We start from the raw sequence: 16,477 nt of genomic DNA, 5'->3' as shown, positions 1-16,477 counted from the left end.
CACAGAGGGGGGTATGAGATGGGAACAGTGAGATAAGCAGGGGCCTTTTGTGTCCATGGAATGGAATTTGGATTTTATTCTGTGTGTAGTGAGACACTACTGGAATGTTTTAAACAGGGAGGTGATTTGCATTTTTAAAAAGATCACTCAAGCTTCTGTATGGAAATTAGATTGTAAAGAAACAAGCACACACGAGAGACCAGTTACAAGACTGAATGCTGCTCTCCTACACCTGAGTGCACACCTCCCCGGTTGGGCCTCTTGGTGTTTTCATTTTTATTGATTTCAGAATCCTGCTTCTGAAGCCCAGCCCAAACCTCCTGAGTCAATTACCACTCACCAGCTCAAGGAACCAACTTCTACCTCTGTAACATTTGGTTTTCCTTGAATTGGCTCTCAGTTACTCTATTAACAACATAACATGATGTATTCCCTGAGATGATTTGAAAGATAATTTAAGGAGCACAGGATAGTGGAAACAGAGCATCAAGACAAAGGAAAAATATGCCTGTTACATGTCAAAATTGATTTCAGTTTGAGACCTCATGCTGGAATTATGATGAAATAATAACCCTTGCACGGTGGAGGGTGTCTTTTCTAAGCCAGTGGCTCTGAGTTCTGGAAGCATGTTGGTGCACCTGAAGGACTTTTAAAAATACCTATGACCGGGTGTAGCCCCAAGAGTTTCTGATTTCATTGGAAAAATTAAGACATTGGAGTGCTTTCAAAGCTGCCCAGATCATTCTAATGGATAACCATGGTTGAATATTATACTTCTAAATGTCTGGGCACTTGGCCAGGACAAAAGGAAAATGAAGAAGAACTCTGCCTGGAGCAGTATCGGCATCACCTTTCACCCTTGAGCCTGGAATGATAAATAGTGGCTCCGTTTTTTTCCCCATGAAGGATGGACAGTTCATTTTACAATTTAGGCCCCAAATAGCAAAAGAGGGTATTTCTAGGACTTAGGGCGGGAACTAAGTATAGATGTAATCCATCCCAAAACACAGATGTAAGCCGTCTCAAATACTCGACTTCTAGAAGTGAATGTTGGCTAAACAGAGATTGACTCTACTTTGCTCTTGTCCACTGTAAGACACAGATGTGAAGTGAAGTAATGGGAGTGTGCTCCCCTGTAAGCCCATCTCCACTCAGGTCCAAGCGTGTGTACTGTGCTTCCTCCTCAGAGAAAATACAGTGGTGCAGAGAGGCTTAGAAACTGGGCAAATTGGAAAACAGATATTGGAAAATCTGGAAACTTAGGAGGTTGAAGAGAAAAAAATGCCAAACATATTTTTCTTTCCCCTTCTTTCTGGAGCAGAGGTACTATATACTGTATCAGGGCTTCCAGGGAGGAATTTCAAGTGGAATGTGGAGGGACCCCTGACTAAGAATGCCTTCCTGGAATGAACTGGCAATGACATGGACGAGAGGGTCAGCAGAATGTAGGACTGGAGAAGCGAGAGCCATCTTGGGTTAGAAGCACGTGGCCCCAACTGTCAGCAAATTGCCTTGTGAGGGAGAAGACAACTCTTTCTTTCCCTTCCACCTCTCTCTTGAAAGCATTGCAGAAAGACTGACTTTCAAGTGACATTTTCTTCACTTCTCCTTTGTCAGATCAGGACATTCAGGAACAATTCCTGTCTGCTTCCATATTTATGTAAGAGCTCATTTGTCATGGTGATTCAGAAGAAAAAGGCTTTGGAACATTTTTTTGATGGGGGCAGTTTTTGTTTTGTTTTTTGTTTTTTAATTTGCAGAGGGATTTTGAGATTGCTGCAGAGTGGACCTGCCTTTTTCCCCCCCATGGAGTAAACATTTGGGGAAATGGACCAAGGAAATGGAAACTAGTATTTTCTACCTGCTGCAACCCTCTCAGCCTGGTTATTTTCAGCACTTAAACACCTTGCTTCTACTTAAACAACAATTTTGTGCAGAACTCCACTTTCCATTATCAAATCGCTGTCATTGCTTGAGGGACAAAATGGCTTCTTCTCAACAAATCTAGATTTTCACCATTTCCAATTAGCAACTAACCTCTTGTCAAACTAGTGGAAAAGCAGTGGCACCCAGAAGATTTTATAAGATCTATGAATGCTTTCCAGTCTGTTTCTTTTTCATTTCTAAAACTCTCACCATGATTCTCTTTGAAGTTCTATCAGATTGCTTTTCTAAGTTTTTGTGAAATCCATGTCATTATGAAGAGATGATGTATTTACAAATGACTGGTAGACATCTATATTCTGCCCCTCCATTCAGTGTATATGGGTCTTTCTCTTTGTTTTCTTTTGAGTCTCAAAGACCAAAACAAAGATAAAATTGAACACAAAGCAGTCCCTCTTTGCTGAAGGTTGGAATGATATCAGAGGCAGTGAAACCGGTTATCTGTAAGGGAGGCTATTTGAATCCTGCCGCCTCATTGGTTTCCTGTTGTAAAGGTTGCTTTGGCCTTTTTGCACACTTGGAGAAAACCTTATTCATTGCGTTGTCACATCTGTGAAATAGAGCTCTTTGATGACAACGCTGCTGTGAAATAGAAGGTAACCTTTGCTTCACTATCAGGCAACTGGGGAAGTGCGGTCGTATCTCGGGGCTAAGAGTGATGTCATTGAAAGGCGAAACTGTTAAAAGAGAAACTAAACAGAAAAGAGTGCACTCTCACTGTTTTCCCCCCAGTAGGAAGACATTCCGTCGGGAACAAATGTCATGGCTGGCTTGGGTTACTCCTGGAGTTACAATGTTGTACTGGAACAAAAAGTGTTGATAACTGCTAAGAAACTAAATTGTGAAATAAAAGCAAGTATGTCATGAAGTGGTTGTCTGTCCTCTCTTTTTGGTCTATTGCCTGAAGCAGAACTTTATCCCTATAAATAAAACACCAAGCAGAGGACAAAACTGATAAAAGTTGATGTTGAAGAATTTAGTTCAGTTTTCCAAATTAGTAACCTTTCTAAACCTCAACTCCTAGCACAGAGTTTGAGTTGGTACTTGGCTTACTCTTTCCTTAACATGAAATGGAAGCAGTTCTTCTTTTGGGGGACGCCTAAGTGACTATTAAAAACTACCAGAAATGTTCTTTATACCCTGCCTTATTCTGAAATAATCACTTTTCTTAAGTCTGTGCTATATTCTCGAGATCATTATTAAAGACATGCTGAACTATTGCTCTTACCAGCAACATGGGCAGCTACTATTTTACCACCTTTCCAGCTGCCAGTTCCATTTTCTGAGGGTCACTTCTGATTCTAGGCAACTCTGGCATCTTTAATGATTTATTATTCACTCTGTGATTTGTCTGGATCCTTTATTCCTTTTCTTTCTCTCGCCCACTGTAGTGTCTTTTCCTCACTCTTTACTCTTATCTATGCCAAGTGGAAGTCAAGGATATGAGACTCAAGCCAACTGGCATTTCTCCTTGGAAATGGGTTTGGCAGAGGACTTGATGGGTGAGGAAGTACTGGGAATTCTTGGCTAAAATGTGGTTTTAGGATTTTCCATGGATTTTTTTGTTTTCTCTGCTCTTACTCTTTCCCATCCAAACTTATAATTGAAGTATAACTGTTTCATGTATCTGCATCTGGACACAATGCAGTCTATTTTTGTAGTATGACTGTAAAGACATTTGGAATGGTGGAACATCTGGTGGAAAAGAGAGGTTTTGATACTTGTCTAAACTTTGAATGTTGTGATTTTTATTTTTCTATCCAGTGTTTGTAAAAGAGTAAGATTTTCCACATTGTTGATATAAATTGTGTATTGAAATCATATGGAGATCTTTTTTTTTTCAAAGCATACATATGTCATGTCCAAGCCTGGAAATTCTAATTCGGTAGTCTGTGGCTGGAGATCAGGCATGTGTGCTTTTTAAAACTTTCCAGGTGATTCTGAACTAGACCTCTAGCTGAGAACCAATGGAGTAAAGACAAATTTTTGTTTGTTTTCTTTGATTGTCTTTTTAAATTTAACTACTACTTTATCTCCCATCCATTTTTGAAAGAATCCTCTGGTGCTTATTTAAATAATTTTCATTTATGTATCGTATTTCCATGGATGATATTTTTAATGATCCACTCCATGAAGTTGCACGTGGAAATCCTGATTGCTGTATTCACTTAGTCAGCCAAAGTAGATTTCTCAATCTCACCAATTAGAGAACAGAGATAGGAATACCTGTTGTCCAATGCTTAAGTTTTAAATGACACACTATATAGTAAACCAGAGATTACGTTGTGAGTCAGAAATGTGGGTTCTGATCACATCTGTGCCCTGAACTCTAGGGCTCAGTATCTGCACTGGTTAAATGTCAGGTTGGTTTAGGTGAGTCCTCGGTTCCCTTTTGGCTTCAGCGTGATGTGATCCTATGTACACTCCAGTCCTGTGTGAAATGAACTGGCAGTTGCTAACAGAAACGGCAAATGCATGAGAGGTTGCCTTTGCTGCTTTCCAGAGAACTGCCGTAGCTGCGGAGTCAGGAGCACCCAGGAGCTCCGCTTCCTCTATGCCGTCTGCCCCAGCCGGGAGTGGCTTGCTTCACACAACCTGTTATCCAGGTGGCAGGCCTTGGACTGTCAGCTCGCCTGTCAGCTTCAGTACCTTTAGATTCATGACCCTTAAAGGTGTTAGTTGCCTGATTGACTGACTGATGATGACTGACGTGTATACACAATTAACTCTTTAGTTTCACTAGACCTAAAATGAGACCCATATGTTTCTAATCTACAAATGTGTGTTAGTCTCTCCTCCCACAGTGAAATCACAATCAGGCACTTCCAAAGAGATGTAGACCAGTGATTTTTAAGCATTTTGGCAGTCATGCAGAATTTCCAGTCCATTGATTGATCCCTACCATAATCGGTAATGCCTATCTTTTACATGTGATTTTATAGCCATCCGCCAGAGACTGGGCATAGACAAGTACCTTTTTTTTTTTTTTTTTTTTTGCCAAACCACACTTAAACTACCATTGATTAGTTTTTCCTCTAGTTTTTGCTTCTGAGCATTTTGGTTACCAACAATTTTCTACTAAAAAAAATTCTTTTAAAAGTATGCTACACGATAGTGACAGTACATAGTTAAATATTAACCCATTATACACATCAATACATGATTCACAGGAATAGTTGCTTGTTTGTATATCTATGGCATAAAGTAGATTCCTACTGAATTCCTACCTTTAGTTCTGGAATGCCCACAGTTTCTTCAGTTTGGTGCTGAGTGAGGCTTAGAAGGGCAGATTGTAGCCTAACAGCCCTCTATTTAAATATATACCACCTGCTTTTGCTCTTAGAATCCTTCAAAACTATTTCCTTTAAAGGAGGAGGGACTAATTTATTTTCTGTATCATACTCACTTCCTGAGGCTTGTAAACCTTTGAAGGAAGGAACAATATCTATTCTTTCTTTGTACCCCCAAATAACAGCTCTCAGCACATCGCATGTGTCAGTACCCCAGACTATCAAACAGTTTTCTCACCTGCCCAAACACCTACCTATACTGTTCATTCATGCATTCAACAAGCATCCAATGAGTGTCTACTATGGATAAGCTCTCTACAAGGCTGTAAGCGAGACTGCAATGAGAAAGAAGACACTGTCCCAATGGAGGAGGAAGACCAATAAATAAGCAAATAAGTGAGTAAAGAAGATGCTTTAAGAGCATATTAAATACTATGAAGCAAAAAAAAATGGCTGATGTAACAGAGAGAGTCTGGAGGATTACTTTATACTGGAAAGTAAGAGAAGGCTGTGCTGCGAAGGTAGCAGTATAAGTTGGACCTTAATGAGAAAAGAAAGAGAAGCCAGAAGGTGACATAGAGGAAGAGAATCCAAGCCAAGGGAAGAGCAAGGGCAGAAGACACCAAGACAGCCACAAATGTGGCGCAGTTGAAGGAAGAAAGTCCAGTGGTGTGAGCAAGATGGAGAATGGAAAAAAAGGTCTGAGAGAAATGTGAGTCACAGCAAAAAAGCTTGGATTTTATCCTACATGCAAAGATGAGCCATGAGAGGACTAATCTCCATGCTGTGGTCAGTCCTGAGTGCTGTCACCTGCTTGGAAGTTGGATTATAGGAAGCAACAGTAGAAGGTTATCAGTTAAGAGGCTATTGTCTTTCTTATGGAATAGTTATAAAGCATGGAGAGGAGTCATATATTTTAAGTATTTAACAGTGTTAGACATCCTCTTGATTTATCTACTTCTCTTCTCCTTGGTTCTCTTTTAATGATAATGAATATTATTCTAATTATCGTTATTTCCATAGTTTACCTGGGAGGTGATGGTGGCTCAGAGTAGAGGGCTAGGGCTAGAAATGAAGTGTATGGATTTGGGATATAGTTTGGGGTTCCTACTTATCTTTTGAGGCCCAGATAGAGTCCCAACTTCTCATGACATTTCCCTGCAACAATCATTTTCTCCTCAGAACACCTGTAGTACCTGTCAGTTGGCTATTATTGATTATATCATCTTGAATCTGCTTCTAGTCAGTTCTGTATCTAAAACTTATTGGGGGAAAAAAGAAGGATGTGTGAATTCTGTTGAGGATACTGAATCCCAGGCTCCACTCTAAATATCTTTCTTCGGAAGAAGGAGGAAGAAGTCAGCATTTCAAACAAATGCTCCAGGTGATTTAGATTATGGTGATTTATCAACCCTGCCTGGAGGAATACCAGTCCAAACTTTGGAAAAGAGAATAAGACTGGAGATAACAGATTTGGGAGTATAGGTATAGGTAGCAATTAAAACCATAGGCATGGGTGGCCACTGCCTAGGGAGAATGTGTAGAGGGAAGAAAGGAGATTAGAACTGAGCCTTGGGAGAGCCTCTGAAAGAGAATGGGGAGAAAAAAAACCTGACAGCTCTGTCAGTGACACTTAGGAGCAGAATTTCAATGAGGTGGGTCATACTTTCATTGCTACAAAATATTATTAGAAGGCTTTCTCTGTGCTAGGCACCAGAACATAGCAGAGAACAATACTGACAAACATCCCTGCTCCTGTAGAACGTACAATCTAGTATCAAATGAACAGAATGACCTGAAAACTCCAAAATAGAAAAGAGAGTTTTAAGGAAAGTTAGATGGATGCCAAAATTGCTGTGGGCTGAGAAATGAGTAGATGAGAAAGTAAGACAGAGGAAGTCTGATTTATACTTTCTAAATGGACAAATAGGGAAGAAAGAAACCAAACTCTGTATGGTTTTTCCCTGCCACTCACAGGTGAGTTGTGTGACTTCAGTGTTACTACACTGCTACTAAGAAGGGAAAACTTAATTTTCTGGGAAAACTTAATTTTGAACTCTAGCAAACAAAATTATAGATGTTAAAAGAACTAAAATACCTTCAAGTCTCTGGAATCAGGAAGAACAAAAATAGAACCTTTTGCAGAATGGTCCAAAAAACTAGCAGATGACAATGACAATTCACTGGCTTCTGCAAGAATTGGGGGGGGGGGGGGCAGGATATTTCCAGGCTAACAAAATAAAGAACAAAAACTAATTAATTAATTAATATTAGTCAAACATGAAAATTATGAGATTGCTATTCTGCAAAGCCTTTTAACCATATAAAAGTGAGGTAGAAAGGAATTTAAGACTGACTCAAATATAAAAATGTATGACTCACACCCATTTCTTCCTTTTCTGATTCACTTTTTCCTGCTCTTTTGCCCACAAACTACAAAGAGCACCTTAGTTCAGAGAAATCAGTTGCAAGTCCAAACATACATTCTTTGTTAAACCTGGAGTACAATTTTTAATCAAGGAAATTGATTCTCTCCAATTATACATTAAAAATTAGTTATCTCAATTTTTTCATGGTTAATATTAAGCCAATCCAGATTCTAAATATTTTTGGAGTGTGTGGTAGTTTATTCAGCAGAATAATTCTAAGTTGGAAACCATCCTGGAAAAAGAAGTTTATGAAAACTATCAGGAAATTTCAGAAAGAAACAGAAGTGAATTTCCTCCTTACACTAAATAAATTTCAAAATGACCAATGATTCAGAGACAAATATGGACCAACACAAAATCAAGAAGAAAAACTGGGAAATTTTATTTCTAATTATGGAATAGAAAATACTTTGCTTCTTATACAATACAAAACATATAAGTCATAGGGAATATCTGACTTGATAAAAATTTAAAATAAGGTATAATAAAAAGCAATTACTATAAGCTAAATGACAAAAATGGAAGAAACACTTGGAATCATTATGACAAAGAGCTAACTTTATTAATTTCCAAAAAGCTCATACAATACATTATGAAAAAGAGAAATAACCCAATGGGAAATTGGCAAGAAAATATGAATAGGAACTTCATAGTATGAAAAATAGTCATTGTTAATAAGGTAAATATAAAGATGTATCCTTCATTTATAGTTAAATAATTTGCAAGTTATCACAACTGCCTGAGCCTAGAGTACTATTATTACTCACATTTTCAGAAAAATAGCTAATTGGTCTGGCACCATTTGCTTAAAAGACCCTCTATTCCCCATTGATTTGTAATGCCACAGCTGTTATGCAGTAAATTGCCCCATGTGAATTAGACTATTTCTCAGTTCCACTATTGTATTTCTCTATTCCTGGAAAAATGGCACAATGTCTTACTTACTACTACTGCATGATATTTTGATATCTGAACAAAGTTCCTCCATGACAGTCTTGACAGTAGTTTCTCAACTACTTAGGGGCTTTTGCACCTTCATTAAACTTCAGAAACTCAGGATTTTTTATTTTATTCTGTTCCACAGAAGGAAACATCTAACAGGAATAGGAAATTATAAATATATACGTGGAAAAAAAGACATCTTTTCAAAACTGAATCTTCCTCTCCATGAACATGGTATAGCAATGCATTTATTTAGGTCTTCTCTAATTTACTTCAATAATGTTTTAGTTTTCTCTATAACCTCCTAAAATATCCTTTGTTAAAATTATTTCAGTTACATCAGACTTTCTAACTACCTTTGTCACATGTATAAAAAATTAAACAACTCTTTTGATAAGGTTATAGGAAAAAAGACTGTACACTCAAAATTTTTAAGAATTGGTTTATGGGAAGGCAAGGAGGAGAGTACTCACTAGACAGTCTTAACACATCACAATGACAGCCTTTCTTTATATGAGACTAAGGCCTGCCACCCATCTGTCAACCTCACTTCCAAGAATTGTTTAGCGATCCACTAGAAGAGCATTTACTTGTTTACCCACAAGTAAATAAACTTTGAAAGAGTAAACTGGCAGTGTTCACTTGAAAAGAGTTCAAATGTACATTTGAAAGGAAGAAGAATCAAATTATTCAAAGCAGATTATGGCATTAAAGGTCTATAAAAGAGTAATAATAATTGGTCAAATGAGTAAAATAGTAAGATTTTTTTTTGCTAGTTGAGTTTTTAACTTTTAGAATCACATGGCATATTCTCTTAATTAAAGAAAAATTAAATTACTTCCTCTTTAGTAGCCCTGAAATACCATGAAATATTATCCTGATTTATTTATTTGTAAAAATATTCACAATCCAAATTTGAAAGTGATGTTCCAGTGAACGGTGAAAGGAACGTGTCTAGGAAGAAATATGTTTTTTTTAAAAAAACCATGATTAAACACCACCACTTCCTTTTGACCCCTTAAATTCTACTGGCTACTACTTTATTATATGATATCTCTCTCCTTCCTAGACATTCTCAATTTTTCTCACTTCTCATGTCAACTGAGGAATTCTATTAAATGCCTACTTGATAATACTGTGCTAAGGACATATAAGAATAATACAAGATATAATAAAGCCTCACAAAGGAAAGTACAATATTTTTGTGAAGATAAGAGATGCCAATATGAAATAGAGAATAAATATGCATAGCATAGATAACAGGTCCCAAACACATACACTTGTTTACTAGAAAACAAAACAAAACAAATCAAAAGAAAGGAAAACTTAGAGCTTCACAAAGAGTTCTATGCAATATAAACTGAAGAATGATAGTAGAATATATTTCTCATTTTTATAAAGTTCATTGCTTACAATACTGAATTCTCTGGTCTATCCCAGATTCCTTTAGGCCTAGAACACCATCTCCAGAGAGCTAAGGAGTTAATGCAAAGGATTCAGTAAAATATTATCATCTCTTTTTATCCCTTATTCAGTGAGAGGGAACAGCCTATTTGAATATTTTGTTTAACATTTAGTTTTCATTTGCAAGAAAGAAAATGATTGTTCTCCATTGCTTGCTTGGTTTCTGTTATGCCTAACCTCCTGGACTGCATGTTATTATTCATTGCGTACATGCACCCAAGTTGAGCAAAGGTATTCCTCCAATGAAGTTAAAATAAGACTCTCCAAAGGATACCCTAGTCATAAGAAAGCAAGTCCAGCATGGGTAGAGGTCTTTGTTTCTTTCACTGAATAATGCTTTGTGCACAGTTGGCATTCAATACATATTTGTTAAATAAATTAATTTATTTAGACCTGTTATGGGAGATAATATTCAACACATCATGTTAGGGGAAGTCCATATGAAACGGAAGATAATAACCATGAATAAATGGGTAGTTTGCATGAATCACGCTCCTCTGAGGCAAGGTCAGTAGGTGATGCTTTTGTTTTCCCTTGTTGTGTATGTCTTTGGATTTTTGACAAATCTTTCCCTGGCTTGTCAGCTTTTTAAAGCCAGGTAAAATATTTTAAAAATAAGATCTTTCAAGTAGATAAATACAGTTATTTCTCCACATAATTATTCAATATTGAGGGGAAATATTATAAAATAGAACAAACTTGGACATTTACAAATAAATAGTACCATTTAACTGGTGAAGATGAGCTAGAGAATTTGACAATAATATTGATACCAGCTAATTTACTTCTTTAAGTAAGACGAAAGATAAGCTCCCCTCCTGTGCTGTCCTCATGCAACGTGGAAATTGTTTGCAAGGTGGAGTGACAAGTAAAATTTCAACTTGATGTATAATCTTTGTCCTAATACTAACATACAGTTATCAATCTTGATCTTCAAAGTTCTCTGATTTAGAAGTTAATTTCAACTTCAGCCTTTGTTCAGACTTAATAATGATGGTAATATTTTTTTTTTCAATTTTTTTTTTTTTTGGTAGGGGGAGGTAATTAGGTTTATGTATTTATTTATTCTTAGAGGAGGTACTGGGGATCGAACCCAGGACCTCATGCATGCTATGCATGCACTCTACCACTTGAGCTATCCCCTCCCCCCCATGATGGTAATATTTAAATAGGAAAAGTTATTTCAACATTGCAATTGTTAGAATTTAGGGATGTCCGTGAATCAAAGGAAAGGAGGAGGTTTCTATAAAGAGGGATTTACCCTAACACAGCCCTGGCCCCTCCCTGTTTTTTAACTACTCTGTCCCACAAAAAGTCATGTGACCTACCTGACTGGTGGGTTTGCAGGCTCTAAGTGGCCACAAATGACACTCTTGGCTCTTCTTCCTCTTGAGAACCTTCATCCTCAACACCTGCAAGGGCCATCTACCAGAAACAGTTGAAGGGCATATCCATTTCCTGAGGCTGCTATAACAAATTTTTTCAAGTTTCATGGCTAACAACAACAGAAATTTGCTCTCTCACAGTTCTGGAGGTCAGAATTCCAAACTCAGGTTCATTGGGCCAAGATGCAGGTGTCAGCAGGGTGGCACTCCCTCAGGAGACTCTGGGGTGGTGCCGGGGAGTCTTCCCTGCTTCTTCCAGCTCCATTGGCTGCTGGCTTTCCTCAGCTTGTGGATGCTTCGCTCCAGTCTCTGCCTTTGTGGGTACACTGCCTCCTCCCCCTCTGCCTGTCTTATCTCCCTCTGCTTCTCTCTTGTAAGGATACTTCTCTTGGCATTTAAGACCCACCTTGATAACCAGGAAAATATCATCTCCAGATTCTTAATGTAATCACATCTGCAAAAACTTTACCAGTTAACCTTCATAGGTGCCAGGAATTAGAACCTGATATTTCTATGGCCATTATTCAGCCCACGACATGAAGGAAGCCTGCCCTGTCCAGTATGACCAAGACAGACCAGGTATCTCCTAAATTCTAGTCCATTTGCCCTCCAGACTGAATTACAGTCTCCATCTTAACTTTGTCCACAGTAAAGCTAGTATTTTGATCTCCTACTCTGTGTCTTCCCAAAGTATTTAGAACATGGACAGGGAAGAAGAGTTCTATTTATTGGAGGCCCCTTGAAACTTAGTAGGAAATGAGATAAAAATCATGGCATAGATTATCATAGACAGACTACTTGAGAAACCCCCTGTTACCATGTACCACTGTGAAGAGGTCAAGAAGCAAAAATGAAATAAGGTGAGGGAAGGGGAGGTAGAGCGTGGAAATCTAGACCTAATTCAGCCACTGTGTGCACATTCATTATGCACAATGAAGTATCTACATATGGCACCTGAAAAATACCACTGAATTAATAATTTAGATGGTGATTATGCCTTTAATTTCCTACCATATTCTACTAAATAGACATTGTAATGAAAAGCATATTTTATTTACAATTATAGTTTATGAAAGCAAATGTAAACTGACAGTAATGAGAAGGTGGTGTCACTAAATCCATTTTAATGTAAATTGCCACACTGAAAATATTCTGAAAGCAGGAAGGGCAGTTAATGAACCTAGTACTGATACCCTGGTCAGAAATGACTGGCTTAAACCCTGGTCTTCTGTTTCAGACTCTTCGACGATCACCTCCTCATCTTTGAAGTGTTTATTGTTTCTCTTCATGGTACTCTAATTATAACAGTTTTTCTTCCCTCCCCCACCCCTCCTCCTCCTGGCTATCAGCAAACCTAGTTTGAATTATAAAGGAACAATTCTTGGCTGTAAACACAAATCTGTCTCCCAAGCAAGGGCTCACTTGCTGTGTATATAGCAGAGGAAGGGATGATGTAACAAGGGTAATTATAAGCTGAGCTGGCTGGTGTCACTGTGGAGAAGGGCCTGTCAGCATTTCACTGTGAATAATAATACCACTGCCTCTGCTGATGTGAAACGCCAGGTGTTGGGTTCTTGGACAGCTTTTAGGTCTAAGGATGCAACTTTTAATTGAAGACTCTGCTACAGAAGGCGATACTTGCTGCAACCCTGATATTATAATGCACAAAGTCTTTTTTTTCCCCCCACTGGTGGGAATCAGTCTAGAATTGGGAGCTACTGAAGGCTAAGACATTAGAAAGGAGCCTTGAGAGGAATGATTCAGACTGAAGGTGAGAAAGTAAAGAAAGCAACTTTATTCAACGGTTCTTTCTTCTCTCTTTTTTATTTCTTTCCTCAAAAATGTATTCCCTCTAAAAATGGTATTTTAGCTTGTGTTACCCAGAGACCTACAACAAGTTTTTAAAAATATTCTTGAAAACTAGAAAAAAAAATGAAGAGGTCACGACTCACCGTTAAATTCATCAGGAAAATGAATGATTTGGGAAAAATTCGTCACAATTCCTATCACATGTAAAGTCCTCATTTTCTGAATATATAAAGAACTCTTAGAACTTGATTAGAAAAATACCAACAACCCAATAGAAGAAAGGGCAACAAACATGAACAGATGTGCAATTAATACAAGTAAACATAAATGTAAAGATGCTCAACTTCATTCATACTGAGAGAAATGCAAATAAAAATCACATTGAGATACTCTTTTCATCTTTTAGACTGGCAAAAATCTCAAAGTCCAGCAACACATTCTGTTTGTGAAGATGTGGGGAAACAGCCTCATCAATTGCTGATTTGAGTGCAAAGTGGTCCAAACCCTGTAGAGGGTGTATTAGTTTTCTATCGCAGCTGTAACAAATAGCTACTTTTAGAGGCTTAAAACAAGACAGATTTATCATCTTACAGTTCTGTAGATCAGATGTCCCACATAGACCTCACAGGGCTAAAATCCTTGTGACATCAAGGGCTGTGTTCCTTACTGGAGACTTCAGGGGAGAATTTGTTTCTCAGAAATTCCAGAACTGAGGTCCCCATTTTCTTGCTCATTCAAGTTGTGGGCAAAATTTAGTTTCTTGCGGCTGTCAACCAAGGGTCATCCTCAGCTTCTAGGGCTGCCTGCATCCTTTGGCTCAGGACCCTCTTCTTCCATCTTCAGAGACAGCACTGGCAGGTCAAGTCCTGCTCATGTCACATCTGTCCTGCAAGTTTGTCTGCCTTTTTCCTCTTCCACTTTTAAGGACTCATGAGATTATACTGGGCCAAGATAATCCAAGATAACTTCCCCATCTCAAGATTCTGAACCTTAATCACTTCAAAGTATCTTTTGCAGTATATAGGGTAATATATTGACAAATTCCAAGAATTAGGATATGGACTTTTTTCTTCCTTTTTTCAGCTGTACTGAGGTATAATTGACAAGTGAAACTGTAAAATATTTAAAGTGTACAAGATGATGACTTGATATACATATCCATTGTGAAAAGATTCCCCTAGCATATAGACATCTTTCAGGGGCCATTACTCTGCCTACCCCAGAGGGTAATTTGTCAGCATCTCCTTTATTAGAGGTGTGTCTATCCTTGACTTAGTAATCCCACTTCTGGCAATGTGTTTTATGTATATGACTGTGCACAAACAAAAATGGCCTCTGTACCAACTTATTCTTTGTAGTACAGTTTATCATACCAAAAAAAAAAAAAAAAAAAGATCCCAAGTGTTTGCCACTAATAGACTGATTAAACTATGATATATCCTCTTAATGCAGCTTTAAAAATAGTATAAAGCTTGATTGTAGAAAGATCTCCAGATATTATTAAAAAGCAGGTTTATGTTAATGTATGTATGTACGTATACTGTATGCTGCTTCAGTTCAAGAACCCAGTATTGACGCCCTTGTAAGATATGCCTAGCCTAAACCTTCATATATATATTTGTATATATTGTATATACATACTATTTTAATGAGTTTATCAGTACCATATGTAAAGATAGTCTATGTGCATATAGACTTTTTATATTTATTTATTAGTAAACAAAGGAACATAGCCTAAGAAACTAATAGAAGTGAGATTACCTATCGGGCATAAATGAAGAGGAAAAGTTAAGCCCAGAACAGGGGTGTAAATATGATTTCTCAGAGAACACTTCTTTTTATCATTTTGATATTTGAACGCTGTGATTGAATTACTTATACAGAAATGTAGTGGTAAAGTAAAGAATAAGAAAAAAACCCACCGGAGTTGGGGGAATGGAACATTGTTCTGCATCAGAGTAGCTTTATTTTTGTTAACTTATACATTAAAATGCATCTTACATAAGTTAGTGGGGAGACAAGAACACTAATTGACATGGAAGTTGGTTTAATATTAAAGTTAAGGGAAAGTGGTCCGATATAGAATTTTTTGTAGCATTGGTATTGATGTGAGTTTAAAATAAAATGTATTTCCACAGTAAATGTAAGTGGTTGAATGTCCATTGATAGTTTTTTCCCTTTCTAATATGTCCTGTACTTTTTAGTTCCTATAAGTTCCATTTTTTAAAGAAGTTAAATGTAATTAATTACAAATTTAGCATTTCATCCTGGCATGAGCTTTTCAGTTTCAGCAAAGCTTAAGAAAAGCACGTAAACCAAAGAACAGTGGTTCTATACCCAGAGCCAGCAGGGGGGTTGGTACCTTAATCTCCAGTTTCGTCAGTGTCTACCCTCAAACATGAACCAGCATAGGGTACAAATTGGTAAAACCTCTGACTTTAGTGGTGCAATCTGAAACTACTTATAGAGGGTGCAGCATTTTTTTATCACTTGGTTTCCTACAAACGTTAAAAGGACAGAGCCTACAGGAAAGAACATATGGGTTCTTATTCATTTTTTGCCTCTCAGTCGTGTGGGAAAACTCCAAAATACATCACAATCTTAACAAAATTGAGAGTACTGCCTTGGGATAGAGGGATTGCATGATTTTTATTTTCTTCTTTACAGATATATTTTCCAAACAAATACATGTTACTTTTTGATCAGGAAGAGAAATAGATGACATTTAAATAGTCACTGTAAATATCTCACTCTAGATTTGTATGAATCTTTCATACCCTATAATAATAATTAAAAACCCATCCAGTGTTTTCTGACAATCATGCCTATCAAGTTTGATACTTAGCTTCCTGACCTGCTTCCATCCTTTCTCAGTGTCCTCATCAGCCCGTTGCCTGTGCTGCTTAGCTCTCTAACCACATTCAATAATGTCTTTTAAAAGTGAAGTCAGGAAAGGCTGAAAGGCTGTGTGTGTGTGCATGTGTCTGTGTGTCTGTGTGTGTAAAAGTGAGGGAGAGGAGAATGACTTGTTTTCTGTGAGAAAACACACCCTACAAAACCAAAATGTCTCCCAGAGGTAAGAGAAGGAAAGAGAAAATCATGGGATCAATTGTAGTTTGTTACTAGAATATGTCTCATGGTTTTCAACATATCATTTCTGTGTACTTCTTTATTGATTGATTACAAAACCAACCTTCTGGGCTATAAGGAATGC

At 37.5% G+C, this 16,477-nt stretch overlaps 1 long non-coding RNA gene across 1 annotated transcript in view; it reads left to right on the top strand.

Annotated features, from left to right (window-relative positions):
* LOC105082070 (uncharacterized) overlaps positions 1–16,477 on the top strand; it is a 788,258-nt gene that overhangs the window by 412,028 nt on the left and 359,753 nt on the right. The gene's annotated exons all lie outside the window — the stretch shown is intronic.

This window comes from Camelus bactrianus, chromosome 3, assembly GCF_048773025.1.
Source record: "Camelus bactrianus isolate YW-2024 breed Bactrian camel chromosome 3, ASM4877302v1, whole genome shotgun sequence".
NCBI classification, from domain to species: Eukaryota; Metazoa; Chordata; class Mammalia; order Artiodactyla; family Camelidae; genus Camelus; species Camelus bactrianus.
This window is presented reverse-complemented; position numbering and strand designations above follow the sequence as displayed.